The 14,488-nt window shown below is 40.9% G+C and overlaps 1 pseudogene; it reads right to left on the bottom strand.

Annotated features, from left to right (window-relative positions):
* Nucleotides 1-4,721: 4,721 nt before the first annotated feature.
* Nucleotides 4,722-12,927, bottom strand: LOC138412179 (tissue factor-like; annotated as a pseudogene).
* Nucleotides 12,928-14,488: the final 1,561 nt, after the last annotated feature.

Below are 14,488 nucleotides of genomic sequence, written 5' to 3'. Positions count from 1 at the left end.
GGTTAAAACAAAACGTCTGAGAATCTCAGTGTATTTACCATTTTTTGGTTAATTAGTGGATAAAATATATTTGTAAAGTTTAATTCTCATTGTTTGAGAGTGGGATGTGTATTTTAAGGAGAAAAAATTATTTTAAAGTTGTAAAAAATTCATAAGTAATTGAAATTTCTGAGTATGTTTTAAAATATTTTTTTTAATTTTAGGGAAATCCTTATTGGGACAGTAATTTGTTTATGATTCCAACTTTTTTTAGGATTGGTGGTTGATATAAGGGAAATGAATGGAGAAAAATTCATTAAATATATATATATAAAATATCTCCTTATTAATTAATTCGTATATTTAAAAAAAAAATAATTAATGAAAGTGATTTGGTTTGGAATCCTCCTTTTCATATTTTTTTATACCATTCATATAATAAGGGTAGCAGAGTCGGGGAGAGAAGCCTGTCTGGGCTAAGCCCTACCCCGCCTGTTCGGGCTGTGAACTCTGCCTCCCCCTACTCCCTCACTTTCATGAGGGAAGAGAGGTGAGGAAAGTGATTTTGTTTAAAAAAATGTCTAACTTTTTTAGGAATTGTTTCAATTGATTTAAATTAAATTGGATAAATAATAGTAATAGTAATAGTAATAGTAATAATAATGATAATGATAATGATAATGATAATAAAAAATAATAATGTATGGGTACATGTATATACACATACAACTATATATGTACATATATACACACACCCACATATATAAAATAATATGTTTATTTATTCCATCTTGTTTCATAACTATTTTTGTTTTATTTGTGTTGATACAGTTACATTTTGTTCTGTTGTTGCCTTTTAACTGAAGTGCCAGTATGTATGACATGTGTCAGATCAGCCTATGTTGTGGTGGCTGGTCATTATCCTGTCTGGTCAACAGACTGAGGCCCCTGCTGAAGAAATACAGAGTCACTGTGTACTTGTCTGGCCATGACCACAATCTGCAGGTATGTAAGTGAGTGCACGCTCAATCATAAAAAATATCATGTGTACATAGATTCATCAAGGAAGTGTATCTCAGTGTGTTGTTATTTGTCTGTCTGTCTCTTTGACAGTTATTTATTCTTTTTCATATCCCACTTATCACACTGTGTTTGAGAAGAGTATGTGCAAGATTGCCCCTCTCTGTACAGGCGGTGGCATTCACTAGTGGGTGCTACAAAGACTGTACTTGTTGATAGTTCAAAGCTAGTTGGCATCATTTTCTGGCACCAAGACTGGCATGTGCCCACATTACACAATCACAGGTTTTATACATTTCCAAAAATTAGAAACCATCCAGATAGTTATTGGGTTAAATGATACTTTGTTTCATTGGATATTACTGGTCAATATAATTAGTCATAAAGATGAAATCTTATTTATTTTATATGAGCACAGTGTTGACATATTGTTCCAGGAAGATGAGCATTTGTTTTTCCTGCAGTAGTATAACTTACAGTCCAACAATTGGCTTCAACTTATCTCAATGAAGTAAATGATTGCACAATGTGATGGCTACTGAGTAAAGACAGCCTTAAGAATGGTACACTGTAAGCCTTATCTTCACTATGCAAGTCTGTATGGCACAAAATGACCGTAAAAAAACTAAAGTCACTGCACAACAGAAGCAGAAAGGGAGGGGGGATTGAAAAGATGGAAACAATAACATAGAATGATACACTGTGATGGAATATCTGGTAACTTCATCTACCACTTGTATGATATGGTTCTATATTTAATTTTATAATTACCTCAACATTATGAAGTTATCTGTGTGTCTGTAAAACACGTTGGAGCAAGAGGAATCTACTGTGCAACGTGAGTGTTGCAGTCTAAGCATACAGATGTGTTGATTGTCAATATGTGTGTGTCAGTGTAAGAGGGAATCAATGTGCTGCATAAAGCCCTACAATGAAATAAGATTGGAAACAAGTGGTGGATATGAGAACAGTTCAATCAGGAGAGACTTTAACTTGACAGTTGAATAATTTTTTTTATTTCTATGCAATTAAGTCTTTTGGCATTTTGACCCCTATGTGATGTCATCGGCATCAGAGGGGTTGATGGAGAAATAATTATGAATGACTCTGCTGGACTGGACCATGGCTTCGGATTAAACCGGAGGAGATTGGGTTGAAGGGGAGTTACAGCGGATCACTAATGATAGCTGACTGCCGGGGAGAGGAGAAAGGATTTCAAATTTGATCACAACCGCACGACTGGCTGGATGAGATTGTGGCAATATCTGAATGGCCATTCAAAATGCCCACAATCAGCTGATTAATAAGAAGAAATATATATAGAGAGATAGATTTGTGAGTAATTGAATATTTCAAATTTCAAATTTATATAGCACGGTATCACAACAAGCAGTTGTCTAAGTATGCTGCACAAAAGTCCAAGTCCAAGAAGAAACACAAAATCCAACTTGTTCCACACCGAGCAAGCATGAGCAACAGCGGGGAGGAAAAACTCCCAGGTGTAAGAAACCTCCGGCAGAACTGGGCTCTGTGTGGACGGCCTCTGCCAGGAACGGTTTATGAGAAAGTCTTCCTGAATTATACTTCCTACTTATACTGCGCAGCATCATGTTGCAGCTGAATACCCCTCATCTTACCCTCCTCTTCCAAACATGAAAGAGAACCTGTGGCAGCCTTCACTTGTCATAAAAACTCAAGAGGCATTTAGTTTGTCCAGTTTTTACTACTGTAAAAACATGGCGGACTCTGTAGAGAGGACCTGCTCATCATGTAAATATAAAGTATTTGAATATAAATGGCTCATTCTAAGAAAAAGACAATCGTACAATTTAGATAAAACACACTAGTGAAAACATCACTAGGATTACTTTGTATTCAGTTTCTGCTCCCTTTCACCTAAATCATACACACTGAACCTTTAATGAATTTTGTCGCTGTATTTTGGTCTAATTGAGCACAACATTGATGCCTTTAATGCTGTCTGTCTCTGTATTTTTAACAGTTCATCAGAGAGGATGATGGGAGCTCATATGTAGTCAGTGGGAGTGGGGTGGTCAGCGATCCTGACACCACTCACCAGGACAGTGTTCCTCAGTCCTGGCAGCTCTACTCCAGTCCTGTCAATCACACCATAGGAGGTGTGGCTTACTTCCAGGTCACTGAGCATAAGATGACAGTCACCTTCATGCAGACTAACGGAAATGTGTTTACCGCACAGAGCTGCCAACACGTATAGTCAGAAGTAATGGAATGCTCTAAAACTGAAGATATGATTACTGATATCTTTGGGTGATGGCATGCTACTATTAAGTGAAATGTGTATATTCATAGTATTTTGTACTGTATGTCATGTTTTACACATGTAACAAAATATAAACTGTTTTATGTCTTTTGTTGTGCATTGTATTTCATGATGGAGGCCTCAATGTGCAGGATGAATTATAGCTCTACTTGCATACAAGTAAGTAGTAGAGCAATAGTAGAGCCAAGTTGAGCATTGTTAGGTTTGCAACCAAAACATCTGCTCTGGCATTTTCACTCAAAATTGGACCAAATTAATATTTGATTGTCATATTACTGCTTTTATTTGTTCAAGTTTGTATTTACTTTGCTTGCTTTTCAGTCAAAGCACTTCCGTTTTTTAAAGTGCTATATGAATAAAGTGTATTAGTAGTAGTAGTATCAATATTATTATTATCGTATAGTATTCAAGTGAGTTTACTATGAGTGAGTGACGACAACAAGTTTCTGGAATCAGTGTGGGCGCCCATCTGCCTTGACTAGAGGAGAATAATGGAGGAGAGGAGAGATGAGTGGATAAGAGGGGAGAGAAGAGAGAGAGAGAGACAGAGAGAGACTGTTGTTGTCATAAAAATATAAATATAATGAATAGTGATACATTGAGATGCAATTATATTATTAATAATAACAGTTTATCATCATCAGCATAATCATAATATGGTGGTAGTATTAGTAGTGAAATTTGGAGAGAGAGGGAGAGAGATAGAGAGATGGAAGCACAAACAATGGACTTTAGTTACATGAAGTAATATGATAAAAATATGGGGCCACAGGCACAGTTCAGTGCATGTTGGGAGTTGTAGAAGAAAATTGTTGTTGTTTTCTCTATTTCATTTGATATTTTTATGCACCTTTCAAGTTCCTGCTTTTCTTCATGACATCGATCTTTGTGTTTACTGTATCTACTTTCCCAGGAGGATGGCTTTTGAGACAGCTTTCCTGATTACATGTTGTTATGGCCTGGCTGGCTGAGACCATAACAATAATAATAATAAATGTATTTATACATAAAATGCAGCTAAAATGTATTATCATAGCAACAGGTCTTGAGTTGTTTCTTAAAACTATCAATAGAAGAAGCTTGTCTGATGTGTGGTGGGAGTTTGTTCCAAACCTTTGGATAGCATAGCATAGGAAAGCATAGCAAGAGAAAGCTGCTTCCCCAAACCTTTTATAGTTTGTTTTTGGGACATTGAGCAAGCCCGCTGTAGACGACCTGAGGGAATGATTTGTAACATATTCCGATAAACAGTCAGAGATGTATGACGGTGCTGTACCATTAAGAGAATTAAAAACAAGTAAAATATTTTTAAAATCAATCCTCAGTGATGCTAGAAGCCAGTGTAAAGACACTAAAATAAGAGTAATATGGAATCTTTTACTATTTCTCATTAAAACCATGGCTGCTGAATTTTGCAAAAGCTGTAGGCGATCGATGGATTTTTTCAGTAATCCTGAATAAAGTGCATTACAGTAGTCCAGGCAAGAAAGTATAAAAGCATGAATCAACTTTTTGGCAGTTTCCAAAGTGAGGTACAGTCTTACTCTTGCAATGTTTCTTAAATGATAAAAGGCAATCTTTGTGACATTGTTATGTGTGGATTAAAATCTAGTCCTGAGCAACACCCAGGTTCTTTATTTTTGATTTGTTTTGCTGCTCTAACTTTGCTGATAATCTTTTGTCCTTGAACATCAGTACCAATTACAAGATTTTCAGTTTTATTTTCACAGGCAATTTATAACTTGGTTTGGCGCATCAGAGTCACCTGGCACTAAATAAGGGAAGACACATGATGGATCAGGTTTTTCTAACAAAAAGTAATTTATAAAGAACTAAAACAAAAAAGAAATTCAACTGATAAGGCTGACAGGAACTAAATTCCAGACCAAAACATGATCAAATTAATGCTACAGAAATCAAAACTCATCTGAATGGCAGGATGAGCATGGCTATTATTATATGAGGCAGTGGCCAGCTACCTCTACTTCACTGATGGTCCCCAGCTCCAGTTAATGTAAAACTTAGAGAGTTTTAGATAAAGGACCCGTGCGTAGCAACATAACAAAAACCAGTGCCATGTTTAGATGACTAAATTACGAGTTTTGATTTGCATATGATGCTTGCATCTTTTGAAGAGAGCCATGTGGTATATCTAGACATACTCCCAGACCAGCCAACCATTTTATTTAACCCGAGAAGGGACATTGCGATTGTCTGCTTTTTTTTCAGCTACACCCACACACACACAGCAATACACCCAGTGTCCTGTCAGATCCGGCTTTAACTGATTCTTTGCTTTGCCACGAATAAAACAGGGTATATAGGGATACATCCTGTTTCCATCCTTTCGCACAACTTTCATTTCAATTCCATTTAGATGCTCCAGTCTATTCATGTAGAAAATAACACTGTTGACATCAAGAAGCTATAGAGATTTTAACTGCATGCTTGGTTTTGAGCAAAAATACTTCACAATGTCTTATTTGGTGTGTAAGTTCACACAGAATACCAATGAAAAGTAAATGCCACCAAAACTTCAGTGTCAGGACTAGACTACTGCTGTGTGTGTTGCTCTCCACTGACGCATCTGGCATACAGGCAAGTCCAGATCAGTCAGTTCTATTAAATTGGTCTTAGAGATGTGGGCTTTCTGCTGAAAACACAGAATGGAAAACATGCAGTATGTAATGAGTAAAAATGTATGCCTGTTTGAGACCGATATCGTGATGTCTCCTTTTACTCACCTTTCCAGTGCTTTTGTTTTTCCGATAGGTGACTTTATAGTGCAGCTGGTCAGCAAAGATGTCCCTGATGTTCAGCTGGTGGCCATCTTTAAACAGGGCGGTGAGTGGGTCAGTCACATACAGGGTGGTTTCCTTTTGGCTTTCAATCACCTCCAGCTTGAAGTCAGGTTTGCCTATCTCAGCTATGGAGAAGGGAGGGAGACTGTCACCTGTGCATGTACACCACTGTATCTCTCATGGAAGTTACCATTTTAATTATGTTAGAGGCCAAAAAATTGTGAGCATTGACAACGCTGAAGCCATTTTTAGATATGACAGGTAAAGTGAGCAATATTGGCTACAGAGTTTACCCATAGTCTGACTTTCAAACATGCACAACACAACAGGAGGTTCTCTGCACAGACATGTTCACAACAGCAACACACACACAAACACTCTCTCTCACAGTGCTTTCACATTGAATGGAAGCGTATTGCATTCACTTGAAAAAAAAAACAAACTCTGTTTACAATGCATGTCTAAATCAATATTTTTTTCAGTTTTTCTCACTTTTTTTTCCCTATTTTTTGGAGTAATTTTTCTTCTGTTTTTCTGACTATTTTTTTTTTTCTGCGTTTAGAGAGCATTTGAAACAATAGACGCTTTCATTCCTTTATTGAGAGCTAGATGTAATGGAAACAAACATGACCTGCTTGTTTAGTTTAATCAAGTTTTACTTTGATCTGGGTTTAAGACACTGGGAGATAGTCCTGTCTTTAAGTCATATAGATGGTATTATCATTAGTTTGTCGAATCTACGCAGGCACCTGAGGACTTTGCGGTTGCTCAGAAGGAAAGCCCATTCAGATCTGCTGAGATGGGGCATGTATGTGCGGGCAGGAGTCACCATAGGTCCATGGGAGTCACTTGCAGGTTGGAGGTTCCGAGGGAGTTCGAAGTATCTCGATAATTCAGAAATTCAGAAAAAAAACTACTCCGAAAAACAGATAAGAATTACTGCGAAAAACAGAAAAAAAAAATTGTCAGAAAAACAGAAAAAAATATTCAAAAAACAAACCAAAAAATAAATTACTCAGAAAAAACTGTTTTTTTTTTTTTTCAAGTGAATGCAATACACTTCCGTAGAATTCTCCTGAAATTCTACGGACATTATACTAGGAGGCCAGGAGGAGAAAGTCTGCAAAAACTGGGGAGCGTCTCACTTGGACATTTGCATTCACACATGCACCTCCTCTGGCAAATATACTGAGGAACTGCTGAGTTCGGTGCATGTCAGAAAGCAGCTTGAGAAAGACAGAGCTGCGCTGCAACAAGAGGTCATTGGGAAGGACCGGAGCACTGACAGGCTCTGGGACAATTTAACAGCTGTTATTTCCAACACGTTTTGTCAATTAGAAAAAAGTCTTCACGAGTGTAGCAGAAGAACGTACTGTCTTTGTAGGGGCAGAACCGTGGTGTGCTGGTGTGAGGGGACTCAATGAGGTCAGTGGTGGCCCCCTCGGGGTTTCGGACAGGACGTCAGCTGTGTAGTAGGCGTTCAGGTCAGTCAGAGAGCTGGACAGATCACACACTGTTTCTGTGGTCTGGATACAGTGAGGAGTCCTCTGATTGTTCCCTGAAACCCTGTAAAATTTGACAAGTTTCATATGGACATGAATGATGGATGAAAATAGTCTTATTTAGTCTATAATAGACACCAGATGAGCAATAAATTAGGTCTTAAGTCTGTCTAGTCTGGGTATCATTTATAACGCATACAGTCAGAAATAAATAATTTATTATCTGTGCAAAATAACATTGATGTGAATATACTGTGGAACAATGAGCTGAAAGAGCTGTTTGCAGCTGTTGGCATTTGTTAATTTTATTTGATTGTTGACATTGCTCTTGCCTCTTTCATTTTTCTCTTATTGAATCACAAAGGTCAATTGTCTTTTAGTTATCTTACTATTTAAAGAGCTCTGGCCTAAAATATACATTCCAGTAAAAGCTTTTACTGAATCAATAATGGAAAGACTCATTCCTGCAAGGTCACATAGCGGGAAAGTGTGAGGGCATTTGCTTTCCGTGGACACACTGACAAGATGAATGTTTCTGGGAATTAAATGCCATTTGTTAAAAGAGTTAAAGGGTGAGGGTTCGGATGCAGGTACTTACGTAGAGTACTCCACAGTGTAGCTGTAAGTGGCTGATGGTTTTGGTTCCCAGGACAAAATGGTTTTAAAGTTGGTTGATTTCCAATTTTGTGCTTGGGGATAGGAGCCTGGAAAATTAGACAATTTGTGTAAGATACTATACTAACATGATTTAAATGAAGGTTATAGTGACACACAAATGTTGACTCCTGTCATTATGAAAGAAAACAATACACCAAAGGTGTTTTATATACTTTATTAACTTATACAAGTAATTTCCATAGGTGAGCTGTACAGGGGACTGTCACACAGTGATAGGGCCTTAGTGCCATAAGTTTTAAACTATTAAAGGCCCAGTGTGTAAGATTTAAGTGAAAGGGAACTATTATTTAATGTAGAATAATTCTCATAATGTTTTCACTAGTTTATTTCATCTAAATTGTATGAATTGTAGTTTCCTTACCCCAGAAAAGGCCCTTTAAATTTAAATACTTCGAGGGGACCCTCTCTACAGAGGCCACTATGTTTTTTACATTAGTCCAGACTGAACAAACTAAACACCTTTTGAGTTTTCATGACAATTAAAGGCTGCTTCAGTTTCTTTTTCATGTTTGGAAGGAGAGCGTGAGGTGAGGGGTAATCAGTTGCAAAATGCAATTTCAACACTAGATATCACAAAATTCTACACACTGAACACTATTTAACACTAAACTACACTTTTAAGTAATAAACACTTAACACCTTAATTGAGGCCCGTCACAATATGTAGGACTACACACATTCATTAGAGAGAAAAAAGCTTTGCACAGATGAGGCACTGTGGACCAGAAATAATTAAAAAAGCCACAAGTTCAGATACAGCACTTTGTCAGTGAGATAAGATAATGTTGTGAATAGAGCACATTGCGATTGTCAGTGTAAAATATCCTTGGTCCTATATTTTATTGGACTGACTGTTCTGTCACAACCACAAATGTGTGGTTTTTATGATTACAAAGCAGCAGTAGAAAGTGTGGCGCCCAAAGAACATAAGAGAAGGGCTGTTTTTATATCAGCAGTCTGTTACCTTACCTTACCTGAGTCAGATCAGTCATTCAGTCATTTCTTATTAACAACAGCTATATACAGTGTGGTAAGTCATTGCTGTTTCTTCGCAGTATGAGCAAATACTGAGAAGAAACAGCAGTCCCCCCCCCCCCCCCCCCCCCTCATGTTACATAATGTTTTAGGTACTAACAAATGCCTCAACATTAAATTGTTACAGGTAATCTTAAATTCTTAAATGTGATTTACAGCCTATTAAGCACGAGTGTCCACTGGTGTTCAAACATTTTTTTTCAAATATTAATCCTGCAAAGTGTGTAGTGACTTGTACTGAAAACTCTATAAGACATGTAAAGAGTATTTCTATGTGTGCCGGAAATCTAAACATAAACACTAAACGAATGACTGTATGCTGCTCCTCCAGTGACCTGTTCATGTAGATCTGTTCATGTGAATCCAACTTTACATTTGCTATACATTTACATTTTCACACTCACAATACTACAAAACAAACTGCTCCACACAGAGAATCATAGTATTTGATATTGTATGTACATATCATATGTCGCGCTACTACAATTTGACTTTAAGGTCATTTGAGAGAACGCGTGGAATGAAGGGCGAGCAGCGTGGACTCACCTGAGGCGGAGCGTGTGGAGAGAAAGAAGAGTGTAGAGACGAGAGCTGCTGTGACTGACATCATCTCCTCTGATGTATTCCTAAAGGTTCTGTTCTGTGTCTGTGCTGCTACTGAGCGAGTACCCTGTGCAGTCTGTCGATCGTCTGACTCTCTTGCTGGAAACCAGTGGTTTTAGCAACAAGCGGGGCATAGCCAAATATGGAGCGTCCGGCCGTGGCGTCACCAGACTGACACAGCCACAGTATTGCAAATTACTATACAGCATGCTGTCCTGCTGAGGTCATCCGCCACGCAATCAACCTTACTGATGTATTATTAGTTATTATTGTTATTCATATTATTGTTATTATTATTATTATTGTTGTTGTTATTGTTATTATTATTTCGACGTTTTGGTCAGTGTGGTGGCAATTTCTGTGAAACAAGCACAAAGTCAAACACTTCTTTCTGAAAGTTTAATTCAGCATCTGCAGATGGACTCATCAGTACACATCACCTGAATGACATGCACAAATGAGCAAAGAACATAGGAGAATCTGTGTTCTTATAACTCTCTGCCCCCTCCCACTAAGCATTCAAAGGTATATTACCCTCCTGTAGTTTCACTCAGTGGAGGAGACGTCCTGTCCATTTGTTTACATGTTCTGTGGATGACCCCCCTGTGAGACCCCAGGTGTGAGATCCCAATCAGAGATACCATGAGACACCATAAAGTTTTGGTTTCTCGGGGCCATACAACTCAAGTCTCTTAAGCCACCATCGTAAACCTTAAGGTTGCCCTTTCAGATAAACAATTTGGTGAACCATTTGGTCAGTCATCCACATACATGTCTGCTCATGCAATTACACATTCACAATACCAAGATGGCGCCACGAACGGTCGCCTCGGTGTGTTGGTGCGCACTTTTGTGTTTGTTTTTAGTATTTAATTCTGTTTACTGCGACCCTACTCGGATTACTTTCACGATGGACGAGCTTCTTTCCATCAGGGACACAACACCATCCAATTTATGTCCCAACTTTATCGCCTCTTCCGTGGATTTAGTGGACTTACTCATCAAAGGTGCGGCGGTCCTCGGACACGCAGTGAGACTTCGACGGAGACGACGAGGGAAGCGCGCTGGGGCCCTGGTGCGCTTCAGGGAGCGGGGACTACGCTCACCTCTCCCGAGCATCCTCCTCTCCAATATCCGCTCGCTGTGCAATAAGATGGACGAACTGCGCCTCCTCATCCGGACAAATAGAGACTTTTCCCTTACTTCTGTCTTGTGTTTCACGGAATCGTGGTTGACTGAAGCCACACCGGACTCCGCCGCACAGATGACCGGCTTCCAGCTGTTACGCGCGGACCGCGACCCGATCCTCTCACACAAGGCAAAAGGCGGAGGGATTTGTTTTTATATAAACCAGGGCTGGTGCAGCGACGTGAAAGTCATTTTACAGTCCTGTTCTCCGGACCTGGAAACTTTTTTCATTACCTGCCGACCGTTCTACTCTCCCCGTGAGTTCACCTCTTTCACCCTGGCCGGCGTGTACATCCCCCCGCAAGCTGACGTGCGCGAAGCACAAAGACAACTCGCCGAGCAGGTACTGGGGGTGGAGAGGAGGAGAGAGAACACTTATTCCCCTGTTATTGTCCTCGGGGACTTTAATAAGGGGAACTTATCTCAGGAACTCCCGAAATATAAACAGTTGATCAAATGCCCGACCAGGGGGGAGAACACTCTTGATCACTGCTACAGCACCATCACCAAGGCGTATCATGCAGTTACCCGCGCTGCTCTGGGCCTGTCCGACCACACTCTTATTCACCTGATCCCAGCTTACAGGCAGAAACTCAAACTTTCTAAACCTGCTGTGCTGAGATCCAAGAACTGGAGCAACAGAGAAGCTGTGGAGGAGCTGCGTGATTGCCTGGATAACACTGACTGGGACATTTTTAGAACTGCTTCCAACAGCCTTGATGAATACACAGATGCAGTGACGTCATACATCAGCTTCTGTGAAGACAGATGTATCCCAACACGCACCAGGGTGAGCTATAACAACGACAAGCCCTGGTTCACTGCAAAACTCAAACAGCTTCGTTTGGAGAAGGAGGCGGCCTTCAAGAGTGGGGACATGGATAGTTTCAGACTGGCAAAATACTCGTTTGGCAAGGAGATTAAGGAGGCCAAACGACAGTACTCAAAGAAGCTGGAACAACAGTTTGCAGCCAACGACTCCTCGTCAGTCTGGAAGGGGCTGCGAGTGATCACCGGCTGCAAAACCAAATCCCCCCACTCTGTGGAAGACCTGAAACTTGCAAACGAACTGAATGACTTTTACTGTAGATTTGAAAGACAATGGACCAGTTCTAACCCAGACTCCCAGCCCCCCCACACAGCTATTACACCTCTTCACCCCAGCCTGGACAAAGACTCAACCCCCCTCCCCCCCATCACACCTCTCTCTATTCAGGAGAGAGATGTAAACAAGCTTCTGAAGAAGTTGAACCCCCGCAAGGCACCTGGACCCGACGCTGTCTCCCCCTCCACACTGAGGCACTGTGCAGACCAGCTTTCGCCAGTGTTCACGAACATTTTTAACACCTCACTGGCTGAATGTGCTGTACCCGCCTGTCTCAAAACATCCACCATCATCCCCGTTCCCAAGAAGCAGAGGATCACAGGCCTTAATGACTACAGACCGGTCGCCCTGACCTCTGTAGTAATGAAGACCTTTGAGCGCCTCGTGCTGACCCACCTCAAGACAATAACCAACCACCTCCTCGACCCACTGCAGTTTGCCTACAGAGCCAACAGGTCCGTAGACGACGCAGTCAACATGGGACTCCACTTCATCCTCCAGCACCTCGACTCCCCCAGCACCTACGCCAGGATCCTGTTTGTGGACTTCAGCTCCGCATTCAACACCATCGCCCCAGCTCTTCTCCGGGACAAGCTGACACAGCTGAGCGTGCCTGAGCCCACCTGTAGGTGGATCTCTAACTTCCTGACTGACAGGAAGCAGCGCGTGAGGCTGGGCAAGCTTGTCTCGGAGTCACGGACCATCAGCACTGGAGCCCCACAAGGTTGTGTGCTCTCCCCTCTACTGTTCTCCCTCTACACCAACAACTGCACCTCCAGCCATCCCTCTGTCAAACTCCTGAAGTTTGCAGACGACACGACCCTCATCGGATTAATCACCAATGGGGACGAAGCCGCCTACAGAGAGGAAGTTAACAGCCTGGCTTCCTGGTGCAGCCAGAACCACCTGGAGCTGAACGCTTTGAAAACTGTAGAGATGGTGGCAGACTTCAGGAGGAGCCCAGCCCAAACTGCCCCCCTCAGCCTGTGCAACTCCCCAGTTAAAACAGTGGAGTCCTTCAGATTCCTGGGGACCATCATTGCACAGGACTTGAGGTGGGCGGAGAACATCACCTCCGTCACCAAGAAGGCCCAGCAGATGATGTTCTTCCTGCGGCAACTGAGGAAATTCAACATGCCGCAGAAAGTGATGGTTGAATTCTACACAGCCATCATTGAGTCCATCCTCACCTCATCAATCACCGTCTGGTTCGCTGCCTCCACTGCCAAGGACAAGGGCAGACTGCAGCGGATCATAAGGTCAGCTGAGAAGGTCATCGGCTGTGACCTGCCGGCCCTCCTAGACCTGTTCCACTCCAGGACCAGTAGGAGAGCAGGCAAGATCATTGCTGATCCTTCACATCCCGGTCACCACCTGTTCCAGAGACTTCCCTCCGGAAAAAGGTTTCGGGCCATCAGGACTAAAACCTCTCGCCATCTGAACAGTTTTTTCCCCGTAGCAGTGGGGCTCACAAACAAGCCCCCTGCATCACACTGACTCTGCACCGCACTGACTCTACCCCACCACACCCCACCCCCTGCACATAATTTATAATTTATTACTTATATACCACTGGCACTATCACCAATCTCTGCACCTTCGCACAGCACGTGCCCATAACCCTGTTAATCTGTTAATGTATATATGTATATTCTTTATTTTATTTTATTCTATTTTATTTTATTCAATTTCTTACATATTGTTGTTTTTTTATATTGTTGTTTTATGTACATAAGTAGTGCACCAATGACACCAAGGCAATTTCCTGTATGTGCAAACATACTTGGCAAATAAAAGAATTCTGATTCTGATTCTGACAAATGTAAAATTTCCATTACATTTCCCCCCTTTGAGCATTTCATGCTCACTAAACAACAATCATTTTTAGACAAACGCATCATCTTGAAATTGAGAATTTCATTCTAGATGAGGGCCCGGAAATTTAACATATCCAATTGCATTCTTGATTAAAGTACACAAATAGTACACAATCAATACACCAGACCAACAACACTTAAATACAAACAAAAATCTGAATCGATGTCAAAAATTCCAATGACACATTTTTTCACATTTAAAATTCACTATGACCACCAATTCCATGCTTCAGGAATCTGTGTGTCCTTGTTCTTTTCCTCAAACAATAGGCAATTTAAATGAAAAACAGTATGCATCAAATTGTCAGATGTATGTATGTATGTATGTGCAGCAATCAGATCAGATTATGTGACCAACACCTCCTTGGCTGGTGAGCATAATGTCCAAAGCCATCCTA

The sequence above is a fragment of the Paralichthys olivaceus genome, chromosome 12 (assembly GCF_024713975.1).
Source record: "Paralichthys olivaceus isolate ysfri-2021 chromosome 12, ASM2471397v2, whole genome shotgun sequence".
Classification (NCBI taxonomy): Eukaryota; Metazoa; Chordata; class Actinopteri; order Pleuronectiformes; family Paralichthyidae; genus Paralichthys; species Paralichthys olivaceus.
Note: the sequence above shows the minus strand (reverse complement) of the source record. Positions and strands in the feature narration are given on the sequence as shown.